This window comes from Drosophila simulans, chromosome X (assembly GCF_016746395.2).
Source record: "Drosophila simulans strain w501 chromosome X, Prin_Dsim_3.1, whole genome shotgun sequence".
NCBI classification, from domain to species: Eukaryota; Metazoa; Arthropoda; class Insecta; order Diptera; family Drosophilidae; genus Drosophila; species Drosophila simulans.
In genome coordinates this window covers 1,757,187-1,775,235 of record NC_052525.2, presented here as the reverse complement: position 1 = coordinate 1,775,235, position 18,049 = coordinate 1,757,187, and positions in this window count along the sequence as shown.

Genomic DNA, 18,049 nt, shown 5'->3' with positions numbered 1-18,049 from the left:
GCATTCTAGCTGCAACTAAACTTCACTCTCTCCCATTGCTTGTGTGCCCTTCTAGCGCCATCTCCCTTGCTCCCCTATCTAAGCACTGCATTCAAATTAGAATTGACTCGCAACAACAGCAGCGCAACAGCAGCACATCAGCAGCACAAGTTGCATTCGCTGCCAGTGTGTGGGTGTACGTGGAGTTGGTGTGGACGTTGACCGGCGAGCTTAGGGGCTGGCTTTCCAGGGGGTGGGGCACCCTGGAGGCAGGGGCACTGCCATTGGGGAGGAGCTTTCCTAGCTGCCCCGAAAAGCTCCAACTCTCATGCTAACTCATGCTAACCACCACCCTTCTCCTTGCCGCCTTTCGAGCGAAACTGTGCCAATGCACTTTCCACCCGCTGGATGTTGAAGGGAGGGGGAGGGCGAGAGGCGTTTGGGGCACGAGTCCAGAGAGGGGTGCTCGGCAAAAGCAAAAGCTTTTCCTGCCGCCAGAAGAGAGCGAGCTGCCGTGCTGCAGTTGCAGCACAGATTGTTGCTTCCTGCTTTCTGAGGCTCTCTCCACATCCACCTCCACCTCCACCCCGCAAACCCTCGCAATACCACCGTGGCAATGGAGTTCTGCGATCGGCGCGGGGTGGGGGCTGAAGCCGTCTGTGGAAAGGTAAAAGTTAATTCGAACTAGAGCAAACGGCAACGGCAACGGCAACCCAACAATGGACAATGACAAGCGATTGCGCAACGTCGAGAGCGAAAAGCACGGCGGCGCGCTGAGGAAAAGCAAAGCAACAGCAGCAACATGAGCAGTAATAGCGGCAGCAATGTGGATCAATTGGCGCAGAAATGCAAAAGATGACAAACGGCCCAGGATGACAGGGATTAGATAGATGGACAAAGGATTGGTGAGCCAGCGGACAAGTTCATTGGTGGAGCATCCCATCGATAAACGGACATATGGACAAACGGACAAGCGGACATACGGACAAACGGACAATGCCCATTTCGCGGACAAACGGCGGGCAGACAGCTTAACTTCGAGCAGCAGAAGCAATGTCATGAATTTCGACATGGCCAAAAGCAATGTGGCCCATGTTTCGCATTACTTATTTATTCGCTATTCGCTATTCACTACTCCCTGTCCACTATTCACTCGTTACTCCGTCTGCCTTTGCATTGCACCCACACCAGCATTCAGCATTTCTCTAATGCCCTTTCCATACGTTCGTTGACCATTGTCTGAAAGCACTTTCGATTTCAACTGCTGCCAGCCGCAGCAGCAGCAGCAGCAACAGCAGTGGCAACAGCAACAGCAACAACGTGCAATAATTGTTTGGCGCACATTTCATTTCCTTATTGCTCACTGACATTTCGCTTCGCACTCACACAACGCAAATGGCTTACGACTTTATAATGAGCAGCCCAGCAGCAGCGGTGGCGGCAAATGTGTTAAGACCTGATTGCAATTGCCGCTGCTGCTGCCGCTGCCGCTGCTGCTGCTGCTGCTGCAAGTTGCAATGCCAGGAAGCCTTTGGCCAACAGCTTACGCCCCCTCCCTGCCTGCCCCCGTGCGCTCTGCTGAAGTGAAAGTTTATTGTTGTTACCGCTGCGTTCTGGAGCCACGGATCGCGGGCGCAAGAGAGATGGCATGCGGAAGTGCAACTTGCAGCTGCAGAGCGACTCTCGTGCCCGTGATCGTGCAGGAGAGCGAGCGAGCGAGCTGCTCTCCATCGCCATCGCCATCTGCAAGTCCGACTTGAGTGAGATCTGCGTGGCTTTGTGGCTAAAAAAAAAAACAAACACTCACCGGACCACAAAGCCGGGCCAGGCATAGCTGGTTGTTGTTGTTGTTGTTTGCCTGACGTCTTGGGGGCTGCTGTTGTTTGCTCGCAAACTTTTATTTCGGCCTGGTTTCGCACTCTTTCCTTTCAGTGGGCCAGTGCGGGCGCCAGTGGCTGCCACATAGTATGCAAGCACTCAAGTCTAGAACTCACTTGAAAAAAAATAGATGCATGTACTGTTCTGCAGGTTGCTCGAGATTTTCTTTGCGCGCCTTAAGAGCTGCGGACCACGAACCACGAACCACGAGTCACGAATCACGAATCGAACTGAAGTCGAAGCTGCTGGGCCAAAACTGAAGCCAAAACAAAGCCCGAACCGCTGCCGCGTCGCCGTCGCCGTTGGCAGCGCTGCACTTGCCCCCCGCTCCTCACCTTACTGTTTTTTTTTTTTTTTTTTGGGGTTTCTACTTCATTTATTTGTTGTTCAAGTTTTCGGCTTTGACTTTTCTTTGATTATTGCATTTTTTGTCTCGTGCGGAGTCTCGTGATTAATTGGCCATTTTTTGCTGCTTTTTTGTTTCTTGGTAGTTTAGTTTGATTTCGCTGAGCGAATATTACTCATACGCAGTGTGTGCGCTTTGGCTGCGACTGCTACTGCTGGCTGACGGATATAACGGAAATGTGCAACTGGCAGCCACCAAAACAGCCGCGTAGCGAAATTGTCAAGCAGACCCACAGGCCCAGAGAGTTGAGCACTCAGCACTCAGCACTCAGCGTTGAGAAACGAGAACTGCCAGTTGAGAACCGAGAACAGAGCGAGAGCTTAAGCGAGAGACACTGCTCGAGAAACCCAACTAACATACTAATCGAAACAGAAACAGAAACCGAAACCGAAACAGCAGCAGAAATCGAAAACAAGAGCCCACGAGCTGTGCAGCGGAGCAGCAGCAGCAACATCGGCAACATACAGATTGCAATGTGGGTTTTCCTGGCTGCCTTTGAAAGCTTACAGTCACACACTCGGAAAAACATTGGAGACCATGGTGCAGCTGGCATGTGGCTTGCGAATATTCTGAGCACCCTGGAAACTGGGTATTCGATCCTGCGGTGCCGGATTCATTGTCCGCCCGATGTGGCTGCTGGTATTTCTGGTGCGGCAGTTGTGGCCATTGTTGCAGCGGTTTTTCCTAGTGTGGCTGCTGCGGCAGCTTGCTGCTCTTGGCCACGAATGGCATCTAACACTTGTGCATCAAGTGCACATGGCTCAGAGCTTTGCTCTCCCTCTCTCTCTCTCGCTGCTCCACTGAGTGCTGCTCTCTGTGCCTCTGAATCTGAATCGCTTGCATCATGGTCCGTAGGCTCTTTAGAGCACACCCCTCTTCCCCTCCCCCTGAAATTCGCACTGCACAAATTTTGCAGTTCGCAGTTGCTTAATCAAAAACAAGAAGAAGGAAGTCGATTGACTCGACTATCTGATACCCGCTGCTTTGTCATTAACGTGAATTCATTTACGTTCATACGGACATATGTACATACGGACGATAAAGAGATCCTGATTAAGAGCTAGATATTTATCCTCTATCGGGTGGGGAACGATTTCCCCTACGAGGTAAATACGTCTCAACAAATATAGAACACCCTACTCTGCGAGCAGGAGGTGCACATATCCCACCCCCTTTCGCACCCTCGGAAAGCACACCCCCTTTGCAGACGCGCCTGCACGGCATCTAGAGTCAACCAACTTTAGAAGGTCATGTGGACTTAGAGCAGCCGAATATCCTTGGCTGATATTGGAAATGCATATAGCTTATATACACACTGAGCGCTCTACCCGCTCGCTCGCTCGCTCGTTTGTTTATTTGTTTGGCATTCGCGAATTGCGTGCACTTTCGTTGCAGCTTATTAACAGGAATCGACTCTGGCCAATTGTCCAAGTCCAGGCCCAGAGTTGAGGCCAGGCGAGGCACCAGGTGAGGCAGTGCACCTTGTTAGCGTCGTCATGGATACCAGAAGCATGTCGTGTGTAACTAAGACTGGAACCGTTTGGCAGGCATATCCGGATGCCAGGGACCAAAACTGAGGCGGTAGAATGGACGATAAGCTACTTCGGGAATGCAGACTTCCGACTTTATGGTCCAACCAATTCCTGGCCTCCTTTGCCGATTAGCAGGGCATTTCATGTGCAGCATAGGGCTTAATATAGATTGAATTGCGCCAGCAGAGGCTTAGTTGGGATACGAATATTTGCAAGATCGACGTGAATGGTAAAATGCATTGTGAGACGAAGGCTTTTGACTTCCTTGTGTGTTCCCATCGATGCATTATGCCATAAATGGCAGCTGACTGCATCTGCAAGTGTGCGCCTATATAGAGCCAGTGTTATATTCTAATTGCCAGTCATCAGGTTCAACAACTTTCACACAAAAATCCTTGAACGCCATTTGCATATAAACCCGACTGCAAGCTGAACAACAGCAAGAACAAATATTATAAAAATAATAATAACAGCAACAACAACGGAGGCGCGAAGCAAACTACGAGATTACGTATACGCCACCATTGCAACAGACGAGCGAGATGGAACGAGCGAGCGAGTGAAAGAGCGACGGAGTGAAAGAGAGGGGAGACGAGGACTTGGCCAGCTAAGTTTGTAGTTTGTAGTTTGCTTCTTTTTGTGAACTGAAAAACGAAAAACGAACTATTGAGGGCAAAGTTAATGGCACTTTATTATTTACCTGTGCGCGTTCTTTACTTTTCTTGCCATTGTACTTTTCCCTCCTGAATATTAATTGTTTGGTTTTTCGTTTTCATATTGTTTCCTTCGAGAAATAGAATGCTAAGATGCACTTCTTATTCGCTCGTATTTGATGTTTCTGGTTGCATATGTACATACTTGTACGCGTGCATTCGCCCATCAAAACGCCGAACAAATGGCAATAGTTTGTTCGGATTCAATTGGGCAAACATATAGTGTGGCAACGAATGTCAAGTGAACACAGAGTTCATGAGAAGCCAACCCCGTGGGGCAGATAGAAAGAGAGGGCTGCACTGCCGTAGACAGAGAGGGGGCTAGCGGGCGAAGTGTGTCTGGAAAAGTGCAAAATGCTGACAATATTTTCGCTGCTGTTGTTTGTTTGCTTCTGTTTTACTCGCATAATGTTTCTGGGTCAGACCGCATATGTATATTCCACATGTATGCGAACATATATATCTCTAGTTAAACATTTGGCGTGCAGGGCAGAGAAGCGACTGTAACAAGACATCGAATTCACCTGTTGGCGGGGCCGTCTGGATATGAACAGCTAGCTCGATTTCGGCCATAAATCTAAGCCATCCCAGAAACCAGGCGGCTTTGCCCAAGTCCACTTACCTTATAAAACGAAAGTCCAACGCTGCAAAAGAAATGCCTGCGTCATTCCCTCTATGAACTGCAATTAGACAGAAGACGAAAGATGATGTTATATTTTAATGCATAATTATAACGGAGCATTCTTACAGAACAATATTATTTTTTAGAGTTTCGTAGAGCTCTCGACTCCAGCTTTAGCTCCAGCTCCTCCTAACCCTAACCCTAACCCTAACAGAAGTGCATTCAGTTCGAAACGCACTGTCCACACACATGCTCGAGTATTTGTGGAGATACGTTCGGTAGATTGTTCTAGTTTCGAATTCCCTTTCTTTGGGGTCCGATAGTCTTGCATAATGCAGATATTCTATATAGTCTTTCGGCAAACTGGGTGAGCGTTTGTCGGTCAAGTGAAGTGTTCTATGGTCGCATATGGAACACAGCCATATAGCGATATCCATTATCTCGGATTTCCTCAAAGGCACTGCACTGCGGTGTGGGGTGTATCAAATTGCCCCGCCCCCAGTGCCCCTTCGCGCCCACCGCCTCTCAAATTCTCATTTCGTTTTAGATTTTCTTATGCTCCTCCTTCGGTATTCATTTGCTCGTTCTTTCGTTCGCTCGTTCGTTCTTACTTTTTAGGTCAATTTTGACAGTAAGTGACAGGCGGCGCAACAAACACTGCAGTTGGCCAGGGATCAATTCGAGACGGTCGCAATTTGACAGAGCATCGATGATTTTCCACTCCCCCGCACTGGCTTTCCCGACCGCCCCCATGCCCCGTACCCCCTTCGCCCCTTCCCACCACACATCTGATGGGCGGCGGGCGCTGGGCCAAGAACTTGAAAACTTGTGTGGGCTGGATGAGTTCATCTGCTCCACATTCCAAATTCTTCTCCATTAAGATGGATTAAAGAATCTGGGTACGTATCAAGAAAGTTGTATTTGCGAGAAACCTATTCTAACCCATTAGCTCGGCCATGGAAGTGCAAACGCGAATGCTTTGCTTGAATCTAATCCATCAATATAATTTCATTTGGATTTTAGTATGTATTAATGGGCCACAGCCGCTTGGTGATTATCTATTTTGGAAATTCATACGATTCTTCCGAAAACCAATAATCCCAATCGTCGCCCTTATGCCACATTTTTCCGCATCGAGCCAAGACCCATCGATCTTTCGCCTGGGAGACTCTGGTAGCGTTCGTCATGCTTTTGGCCAGCTCTATTTATGTTCAGCTGGTGACCTATATCGGCCACCCCACCCCCACCTAACCACCCCCCTCGCACAACCGATCCCCTAATTGCGTACAGGTATGAGGCATTGAAAGATTTTAAGGCCTGCGCCAGTTTCTGTGCACGCTAGCCTCGCCTTCTGTTGCTCAGCACACACAGACGCATTAAACAAAAGTCCGACCGCCACCAGTCAAAACCTCCCCTCCTTCTCCCCCTCCCCCCTTAAGAAGAAAACGCACCGCCCGCACCGCCCGCACCGCCCAGCTTGGCACCACCACCACCCACCACCCACCGCCCACAAGCCGCACTATCTTTTGTCGGGCGACACCTTCAACACATCCCTGGACGCGTATCAAGTTGAAGGTTTATTTTTGTTTACAATCGTTTTTTTCGGTTTATGTTGTTGTTGCTGCTTTTTCTAACAATAAGCGAAGCACAAAAACAACACAAACGAAAGCAGCACACGGCTGCGGTACCGCCCCCGCACCCCGCACACCGCACACCACCCCTTGATCGACGCCCGCACATCCAACAAGTAGGTCGCCAGCGTTTTGAAATAGAGGGAAAAAGTTGTTGCCACTTTTCCCGCTACGCAACCCCACCACCCTCCTCCCCCCCCCCCCCCCCCCCCCTACCTTTCACGAAATTCGTAGTTCTTTTGGCTTTATCTTATCGGCAGTCATCGGTTTTTGAGTTCTATTCCCCCAAAGAGAAAAAAGCCAGAAATGTTTAAACAAAAAATTATTTCTTCGTTTGTTGTTCAGTGTGTGTGTGTGTGTGGTGTGTGTGTTTGTTGCTTCCTCGCACCCAGCATAAAACGTCAACAGAGAGAAAGAAGAAAACGAGAAAGAAAGGCGGAGCAAGCCGAATTGTGGATTCCCTTCACCAAGCTCTCTTCGATCAGAATCTTCGGGATGTATCCTTCAAAGCTGCCACCTATGTTCGGCATCCTAATCCTGCATCCGCCAAACTGCAATCCGAAATTCAGCGAAATCCCCGCACAGATGGGCTATTGACTTGTGGTGGCTCAGCGGATATTCCCGATCGGCGGAGAGTCTGTGTTGTGCATATGCCCCACACAGCCGTGCTGTTCGGCGATAGAGGGAAATAACAAAAAAATATACTTATAGACAAATAAGTACCAACCAACACAGACAGCGTGCTCGGAATCTGGGTCAAACTTTTTGACGTGTATTTGCGTAGCTATCTCCACGCGTTCTTCGCTCCTCAGTCCGCAATCTACTGCTCGCTAATATTAACCATAATTGTACGAGAGTCTTTCTAAATCGAAGGGGCTGTACAACTTCGAATTACGTCTGTGGCTTTTCGTTATAATCCATTATAGTTAACTACAGTTCCATTATGATCCGAAATACTTGATGATGAACACGCTGGATGTGTTCCGCCTTGGCTTGGATCACCTGGTCATCATTGCTGGAATCTCCTCTTGGGCTTTAGTACACGTATCTCATCAGGTTCTGACTGTCATATTATATACAATATATACCTTATACCATATTATATAGACATAGTGAGATCTGCGTTCTTATTTATATCTTGAACTGCGCATAACGGAACTACTACTCGCAGCGACAACAACAAGAAGGGGACCCATAACCATATTTTATGATCGCCGATCGATAGTTTAGAGAGGAGATTTGATTTACATGGAAATGGTAGAACCATAGTATCTGCTTTCCTGCCGCAAATTCCTCCGCTTCCGATTGGTTGGAGCGAAACGTATACACTTCGATCCATTGCGACTACGAGTGTGGAAACGCTACTGCTATTTTGGTGTTTGTGGTGAGCATGTGGAAACGACGGCCAACGGAGCGTATGCGCAATGCAATGTCGCTTGCTGCTGCTCAAGGATAACTGCTGTCGCCGACGCCGTGACATATGCGCCAAGAATGCGCCATAAAAAAAGTGCAATCGACTGCCGAGAACAGCCGGCCATCGCCATCGGATCGCATCGCATCGGAGAGAGAGATAGCGATAGATATAAAGACAAAGATAGAGATAGAGATAGAGACTATCGCCAACGATCGAGCGAGACGGGGGAGGCGATTCCGGCCAGGCCAGGCCAGACTAATGCTAATACAATTAACGGTAGTTTATGCTAATTTCAACATTGAACTTAACTTCGAACCGGAGAGGCGGCAACGAGTGGGAAACTGATATTTACGGCGGGAATGCCAGCCAGCCAGCCAGACAGGTAGACAAAAGCAGCCAAGAACGTCGCTGGCGAAAGGCAAGTCTCTGGATGCAGAGAAACAAAATGGTCTAGTGTCGCAGCATTTAACACTAGTGTGATCTTTTGTTACAGTGCTCTCGATTTCGAAAACGCACCATTTTTTCCCGGTGTACGATCGTGGCTGCAATTATGGCTCTTTGGGCTTGGTTGTACGCTTGCAACTATGCAACTGTGGCCTAGACCTAGCCAACTGCCCAGCCAGACAAAGCCCCGCATTTCAGTCCCAACCTGATTCTGCGACGAATCTTGATCTTGATCTCGTTCCTATTTACGGGTGCTATGCTTTGGCCTTCGAGTGGGGATAGGATAAGGTGGGGATAGTGCCAAGTTAAAGGTCAGCGGAGAGAAAAGCCAAGCTTATTTATATTGTTCCATAATTGGGTTTGGATTACATTTCGTTTCAGTAATTGAACCGTAATTGGACTAATGCAACGAGACGTAAATCGAATGAAACTTTGTGCGTAGCACAACTAAAACCATACAGCCAAAATGAAATGGCCAGATTCATTATACAGACCCTTTAATCGCAAATAATTTGATTCTGAACATATAATGTATGTGGAGTGTGCGGAGCGCACAACTGAACCACTCAGCGCAAGGCAATGAAACATAATCTATGTGCTCGGATGTACATATGTACGTACATATATGCTGGATGTTTACTCCCTCCTGCGTGGCATGAACTTTACAGTTTGGCAAGGACACGCCACTGCAGGGGGCGGGGTGGCGGAAAGGGAGGCTGCTGCACCAGCAACAGCAGTGGCAGCAGCAGCCGCAGTTCGTTGGGCGGAGGGCAGGGTCGGGGTCGAAAGCAGAATCCGTTCAAATTTATAGATTGAACTTGCACTTGGGCGCAAAACAAACACACAAACACTTTTACACGCAGCTGCAGATGCAGCAGCAGTCGAAGAGCGTGGCAAGGGGCAAGGGGCTGGCTGGTGGTGGTTTTTTGGGGGGTTTGCTGGCTTTTGGGCTGGCTGAATGACGCGACTTTGCAGCGCCTGCACAAGCGAACTGCGAATGGGGTAGGTCAGGTCAGGAAAAGCTCGCTGCCAACTGACCTGCCGCAACGATTCAAGCGTTGTCCAACTTTTCGGCCCAACTTGCCACTGCGCAGGTGCCGCGCAGAACGCCATGCCACGCCACCCACAGCCCGCCCACTTGTGCAGGCCGTTCCAAGGCAACACGTAAGCAAAGGTTCAACGCACCGCCAAGGACATCGATACGCTCCGACAATGCCTGCTGCACATGACAGCCCAGCCGAGTCGAGTCCTGGCCAAGTGTGTGTGTGTGTGCGAGAGTGTGCGAGTGTGTGTGCTCACATACATTGTGTGCCATATGCCAAAAGCCTGCACATGTGATTACGGCGTTAGCGTAAGTGTGTCACTGGCATTGACGGGTCCACCCCTCTGGAAATCCCAAGGAAACATCATATCCCATTCGAAACGCCCTCTCAATCTTCGAGGCGGATACCTGCCCAAGCGGAAGTAGCGACTCCAGCCGCCCATTCCCAGTTGCCAGTCTCCAGGTGAAAGGAAGTCTGCTCGGGACCGGTCCACCATCCATCATCCACCATCCACCATCCGAAGAGGAGGCTGGCGCGGATTAACGAATATCCAGCCTCCAAACTCCGTTTCCGAGTGGGCGAAGATGGGAGTCGTGATCGAATCCACTTTTCCCAACTCCCCATCAGTTGGCGAATATCTGGAAGGAAGGCATCATCGACTTTCCCAAATGCAGCCATTTTAAGGACTGTTTTTGCTGGAAATCTACAATATGTAAGCGAATCAAATAGGAATCCATCTGTGAATCGTATGAGTCTACATTCTGTGAATCAAATCGGTTTGCATTCGTTTTCGATTCATCGCCGTTTTGATGGTTTGCATGGGCGAATTTTAGAGTCTTTCGCATTTTCGCGCTTTCGTCTCTTTCTCGACTCTTTTGTGTGGGTGTATAGTGTGTGTGTGTGTGTGCGGCACGAATACATGGACACGCTCACCCACACATGCACAAACAATGGGCTTTGATCGTTGTCGTTTGAATTTGTCGTGCGTTGAATTCAAGCGCCAAGTGAAAGTTGCTCAAATGTTTATTATGATTATTGTTGCTCTGGCGTACTTGCCGTTGTTGCTGTTGTTGCTGCTGTTGTGTATTTTTACCTATTACTTACCTATTACTTTGCCAGCTATTACACATTGGCCGGGTGTCAAGACTGCGCCCATCATGATGATGTACTCAGCGATGAAACGTCATGATGAGCGCGCTCATTATTGGCCATGTAGTTAGCTTGAGAGGCGGAAAGGAATCAAATCAAATCAAATCGAATCAAATCCCTACTTAACTGCCAGAAAGACAACTTTTTATTTCATTTTTTGCCCATTGCCATGGTCACTTTGTGTGTATAACTTCAGATTTATTCGCCGCTGTCTCGCATTTTAAAAATGTAATTGTTAAAATGCAAACAGCAAAAATAATAAAACTTACACTCAGCACACCACTTTTTTGCACTTTTTTCTCACTTTCTCCTTTTGTGCACGCTTTTGACATTTTAATTGCTTTTTGCCCATTATGCGGAAACGGAGGAAGGGTGCGGGGCACGGGCACGGGCACTGGCACTGGGGTTACCCTGTAACTGGCCTGTATCGCACTGATCCCGCAAACACAAAGGCCCCAGCCCAACCTCCAAAAATCAGCGGAGCTACACTCCTGGAAACACATCCCCCACACTCCGCAAATTGGAATATCGAATTGAATATCAGAGTATCTCGATTTCTGACTCGTTTCACCTCCATCAAGGTTCATTGACTTCCAGGGGGGCAAACTCGCTTTTCTCCCGCCTTCGTTTTTATTTGGCGCTTTGGGACCCAGCAGAGATTATGTAACATTTACCCACTAACGCTAAGAGCAGCAGGAAACCTAGAAAAACGAAGCCAGCGCAACGAAAATGAAATGAAAATGGGAAAACATCACGAAGTTTATGCTGCACCGGCGGTTGGCGAAGCTGAGCGGGGTGGGGAGTGCACTCAGAGAAATAATGCATTAGTTCGTATTTGGTGCTTAATATGCTCAACATTATCAATCAACATCAATGGTTTTATTTTTGTTTTGGGGAATGAACTGCTCTTATAATTAAGGCATTTCTATATTCTCAAATTGATAGACACCACTGGTGTAGGCCCCCACTTTTTCCATGTGCCAGTTGCACGAGCTCAGTCTCCAGTTCCAAACTCCAGCTGCTGCGGCAATTTCCCAATGTCCAATCCCCGCCAGCCCCCACCGCCCCTGGCCGCACCATTGTTGGCCATCAGTCGCTTCCTTGTATGACATAACAATCGCCTAACCCAAGCCAACTAGTGCGCCGCCGCGGAGCGGAGACGCAGAAACGGAGGCGATCTTTACCTCCACGAACAGAGCGAGGTGCAACACACCCCACAGCAACCCCGCCACGAAGCCACCCCACCACCGGCCCCGTGCCACCCAGCGCCCACCGACTGGGCCAGTGTTTGTGCCACATTCCAGTTTTTTGCTTGCTTTTGGCTGGAAAATCCCGTTTTTCCCATTCACTGATTCGATCGGACGGCGTAATGAAAATGGAAAACCAAAAGAAAATGGAAGGAAACTCTTGCGGGCGAAAAACGAGTGGCGTGTTGAGGCCGAAGACCCAAATACTCTAAGGATGGATGCCAGTTAAAGTTGCCACTAGATTAGTTGATACCTTTTGGGATCACTAAATGTGCATATTTATTTGTGTATTTTATGATAGTTTAGCTATCTTATATAGCACATGCCACATGCCCTAATCATTCGCTGAGCAGTTCACACAAAACCATTTCCGAACCATGACCAAGTCAACAATTGATCGAGTGGGCCTCGCTTTTTGCGCTGCCTGGCAAGAGTATAATGTGAAAATGAAAACTAACAATGCCAACTGCAGTTGCCAAAGCACAAGCACAAGCACAAGCAAATGCACATTGCACATTGCATCGCTGCACCAAAGTCATCGTCATCGTTCGCGGCAACGGCAAATTGCGAGTCTTACTTTCGTTTTTCCTCACGTAACAGCGGCAAAAGGAAAATGGTGTTAGCAGGCAATGTTACCGTTACAAGCCAAGCCAGCCGAAGAGCGGTCGGGGGCGGGGGCGGGGGCGGAATGGGGAAAAAAGCGGCGGACAAGCAGGAGTGCAACTGTTGCATGGCGATCGAATGAATTCGAACGGTTGCAAGCCAGCGCGAAGCAGGAAGCGCCACAACCAGCTTTTCCTCCCTTCCCCGCCGCGAGAAGGGGGGGGGGGGGGGGGGAATGAGGGGCACCACCACACTCACAGATAGATATTTAAATTGATGCCATGAACCGAAGATCGCTCGCTGCAGTCGCACCTTCGCATTTCCTCGATCGTGCCAATGGGCAAATTAATGAGATATTACCCTAACCATCCGTCCCATAATCGTTATTTAAGTATATTCCTCAACGCATTAATCTCATTTGTGTTCTTGCCACATAAAAAATAACCAAAGTTCCGTAGATTAACTATTTTAAGACCAGTTCTAAATCTTGTCTTAAGGTTATTTGACACATACACTCATTTTTTAGGACAGACTAAGCGATGAATGATTTCCAATCAGCGCGTTTTATCAGCAATTTAGTAATTTGTGTTTTAGCCAAGTTTAGTAATTTGTGTTTTACCCACTGGTTAATTAAATAATTTAAAGTTAATTGCGGTTAATAAGTGTTGTTGAGAACAAACCCGAATTCGTTGCCTTTATCCATTTTGCAGTTAAAGTACAAGTCCCAAGAGGCATAGATCTTTTTTGTCGCTGAAAAGGTGTATCAAATAGTGGCACCCTTTGACCCTCCATGGACCGTCCCAATTCACCCAGCGATTGCCCGCTGTCCACCAGAGGTCTAGGGCTCCCAGAGTCCCGACAATCATTATCATTGAGCCCGAAATGGTTGCCGGGCAGCTGCTGCCTGCCACGTAATCACCTTGTAAGCCAAGCTTGGCTTTGGCAAGAGTCGCTGGCGATCCGCGGTGGAAATGCAGAAAGCTGGGAAAAACTGCACCAGACAACGAGCGTCATTAACATTTGGCATGGCAGGGAGGAAAATGCGAAACCCGTTTTCCATGGAAAGCAATGCAAAACAAAAATTAAGTCACCGGCAAAATGAAAAACAGGCAACGGCTAAGTGCAACTGAAATCGCAGGAGGGAGCGGCGCCGCTGCTGGGGCACTCGATTACTTCATCGCCGCGAACAGAGAGAAAGTGGCAGGAAAAACGCTGCATTCAATGCAGCTGGAAAAAAAAAAACAAAATTAAAAAAAAAACTGCAAGCGACGATCGGCAAGATGGCGTGTTAGTCGTTAGTCGATCCCCGTTCCCTTCCCCACGCTAATCCCAACAACAATTTCCCCATTTCCCATTGCGGCCAGCGTTTGTTGCAACTTCAGCCATGATTATGTGGCATTAACTTTTGGGTTACGCAACCAGCCCATGCAGCAATGCAATGGAAATTGCAAATCATATGATGCACCCCCTCGGTGTGGAGCCCCTCCCCCCCCCCCCCCACCCTTGCCGCGCCACAAAATGTGTTGCGCAAATGGAGTCAGGCAAGAAAACGAGCTGTGGAAAAACGACGGACGGCGGGAAAACAAGGAAAACAACATCGACGACAAGATATCATGGGCTTGCTGGCGGTGGACGGCGGGGGGCGTAGGGGGCAGGCAGGCAGGGGCATTGGGTGACGGCGATCGTCGTCGTTGAACGTGAAAAGCGGAAAAGTTTTGCGGCAGCTCTGTGGCACATAAAACATTCGACGCGAAAGGAAAATGATATGCCGACAAAAAATAAAAGGAAAACGAAACGAAACGAAGAAAAACCCACGGCACTGACAGGCTGGGTTGATCAGTTGTGGGCAGGCAGAATCTGCTTACACTTCCTGGACTTTCTATGAGGAGTATATATGTATGTACATAATCTTATACACATTACATACATAATCTTATAGTTTTAGTCGACAAATTTGCAATACATATAGTTTTGCAAAGAGGTTTTTCTAAACCATATCAAGCATACGCAGTGTTGGCAGTGTTGCTCACAAAATGCAAGGGAAAAGGAGCAAATTTCAGTTAAAAGACCAATTCAAAGTGTTCTGCTTTTGGTGGACTTATATTTTACCGATATTTCAGAGCCACTTTTATTTATATATTTGGGAAATAGTATTTAAACTTGGGAAAATAAAATTAAGATGGTGCATATTCAAATCGATAGAATATAAAAGAAACTAAGCAATTGCCGAAATATCGAATAACAATTACTCGCACTGCAAGGAAAAAGTCCTTCATCAACTCACCTGTGTAGTGTGATCCTGCTGAACTTTGTCCTTCCTCCGCCTGGCATGTCTGCAACGAGAGCGAAAGAGATGGGCGGCTGTATTGAAATGCATGTTTACGTGCTTTTTGCAGTTATATCCCCATACCCATACCCATACCCATACCCATACCCATACCCATACCCATACCCATCCCCACTCCTGCCACCGCCACCCACCACTTTTCTAGAAGTGCATTTCACTCTTGATTTCGTTTTTGGTTCGGCTAAACTTCGCGTGGCGCTCGTGAGTCGTGCATTAGGAGAGCGAGAGAACGAGAGAGCGATGGAGCGTTAGAGAGCGGAGAGTGACAAACTGTAAAAGCTCTGCGAATGCACCGCTGCTCCGCTGACGTCGCTGAGTTATTCAATAGAGCTGTATGGTTGTGTGTGTGAGTGTGCGCTATCTGCCGCCATCGCAACAAATGCAGGAACAACAACAACAACAAGAGCAGCAAGCACATGGGGCTTTTGCCATGGTATTGTACGTTGCCTATTGCCACTGCAACGGATGAAACGACCTCCTACAGGTCTTTGACCCACTGCTGAGCACGCTCTCTCTCTCTCTCTCTGCCCCGCTCTCTTGCCCTGCTCCTCTCTTCCTCTGCCACTCTACCGACCCCCCTCCAGTCGTTCCTTTTCCTCGTTCAGCTTTTCATTTGCACGTTGTTATTATTTCCCTCAGCTGTTGTTGCTTTTTATTGCTTTGCTATTGGGCTCCACACTCCACTTCCCTTCGCCCTGCCGCCCGCTCACCGCTTTTTCAATTCTCATCCATGCCTCCCCACTTGCATTTTCTATTGATGCGCCTTTTCTGGCCGTTCCTCGCTTTTCAGGCACACGGACAGTCCCTAGGTTTCCCATGTGTGGAAATGACATTTCGGCCGGATGGTTGGGTGGTCCCGCTGGTCTTCCGTGTGATCCTTGGGCTCTTCCGCTTTCTTCATCCGACTCTACATGCTCTCCTTCAAATGCTTATATGCCAACTTTCCCAACCAAAATACATATGAATGTGTGTTCTTTCTAGCCTGGCTCAGTTTGCCCACCCGGGGTGATTCTTCTTCCGCCTTCCGTCTTCCTGCAACTCCTGCCAGGTGCTAGTCAGGCTTTCTTCCCTTTTCTTTGGCCTGTTTGCGCAAAGCAGTGCCGCATTCTTTCTGTTTGCCTGTTCTGTTTTGTTGGTTGAGCCCCTTTTCTGGCGGGGAATGGGGTAAATGGCCTGGTGGCTCCAACTCAGCCCCTTCTGCTCGGCGACGCGGGTTAAGCGCCGGTCGTGGGTGTCAGGTGGAGGCCCAGGTGAAGCACGTTGACTTGTCTCGGCCATTAGAAACTGGCGCAGCCTTCGACCATGTAACCACTTCAACTGACATGACACACACACGCACACGCACACACACACACAAAACACTTCGGAAGAGCAAAAAGAGCTGAAAGAGACGGAGAGAGGGTGCTATAGGACTGGCGATAGAGATAGCGATAGCGACAAATCACCGCATTGCTCTATAAACTTTTAACCCAATTCTTGCGCCTTATTTACACAGACGGCGATGACTTTATTTTCATGCCCTCCCCTCCCCTCCTCCCAACCATCACCCACCCCCTTCTTGCGGCTACTTCGTCGGCCATTTCCTCCGATTTTCCGCTTTTCCCCGTCTGAAAATAGTTTTGGCTCTTCTTGTTATTTATGTGGCTCGATGCAGTTCGAAGTGCTTTTCTTTCTCCATTAATTTTGTATTTTTAACCTCAGCCCAAGCGAGCAGAGGACAGGAAGATATACTATATAGCCAGGGGAATAGGAATACCACATTAGCAGGAACTCCTTTTCTGCGGATGAAAAACTATGAAGGAAGAAGCGAACCTAAAATGGCAAAGGACCTAAAAGCCGTTGGAAAATATAAGCCTCTTAGCAGCTTAGTAATATACTGGGAAATATAGAAAACTCAATAAATCACTTTTAATGTAAGCCTTGATGTCAAGTTCCTTGGAGTGCTTATCAAAGAACCGTAGAAAACAATAGAGTAGTTAACCAGAACGACTGGATCGCACCCTCTAGCTGAAAACGTCGTGCTGTGACCAAATAGTTAACTCTTGATCGTTTAATCAAAATGAAACCTCTTTTCAAAAATTTCTTTACTGGCTATCACAATGATATATTATGCTTTGAGATTACCCTCTAATATTTTACAGAGTGCTCACACATTGGGAACATCACGCCATTGCACTTCAATCTAATCTCGAACTCCCTTTCCCATTAACCACTTACGTATTTACTAGTCGCCCCCATTCCCTTGCCCCACTATCGGGTTCTTTCTATTCAAGGGGAAGCTATTGAGCTTAGGCTAACAGACCCATGATACCCTGGAATAGTCAACTGATAACACGTCTTAAGCTGAACGATGTCTCGCAATAACATCTTTACTATGCTCATAGTACTTTTTGGACGACGACTTGATAGTTAAAGGATGAATGTTTTCGTAATTCTGCAGTGATGAGGTATTCCTTCAAATTTTAGCGAAGAAAACTATTGACTTTGCATTGTAATTGCCAGTTGTGCGACTGAAGGGTATCATTAAGGGCAGCGTATCATGAATTTTTGATACGCCTAGGGGTGGGGGTGCGTGTTTACAAGTATTTGTTTTCCCCTCTGTGAGTGAATGTGTGTGTGTGTGTCTGGGGCCTATGTTGCATTGCATTGCGTTGCATTGCCCTCCGTCGGCAACTACAACAACACTGGCAACTGGGAACTGGCAACAACTGCAGCAACTGCAACTGTCGAGTGCCGACTACTGCCCTACATTCAAGGCAACGACTCTGAGATAAGCACACACACACACACACGCAGGAACACACACTCACATGCCAGGGGTTGGGGCAGTGGGTGGGTTGGTGGGCGACGCGGTGGTGCAACGCAACTGCCACTGCCATTCAACTGGCAGACACTTCTGTGGGGCATCCAAATGCTGGATGGGGGGAACGAAAAATAGTGCTTTCAAGTTCCAGACTCTGGTTCCTGCACACACACACTTGTGTGTGTGTGTATGTATGTTCCCACATGTCTGTGTTTGTGCGGACGTGGGTGTATTTGTG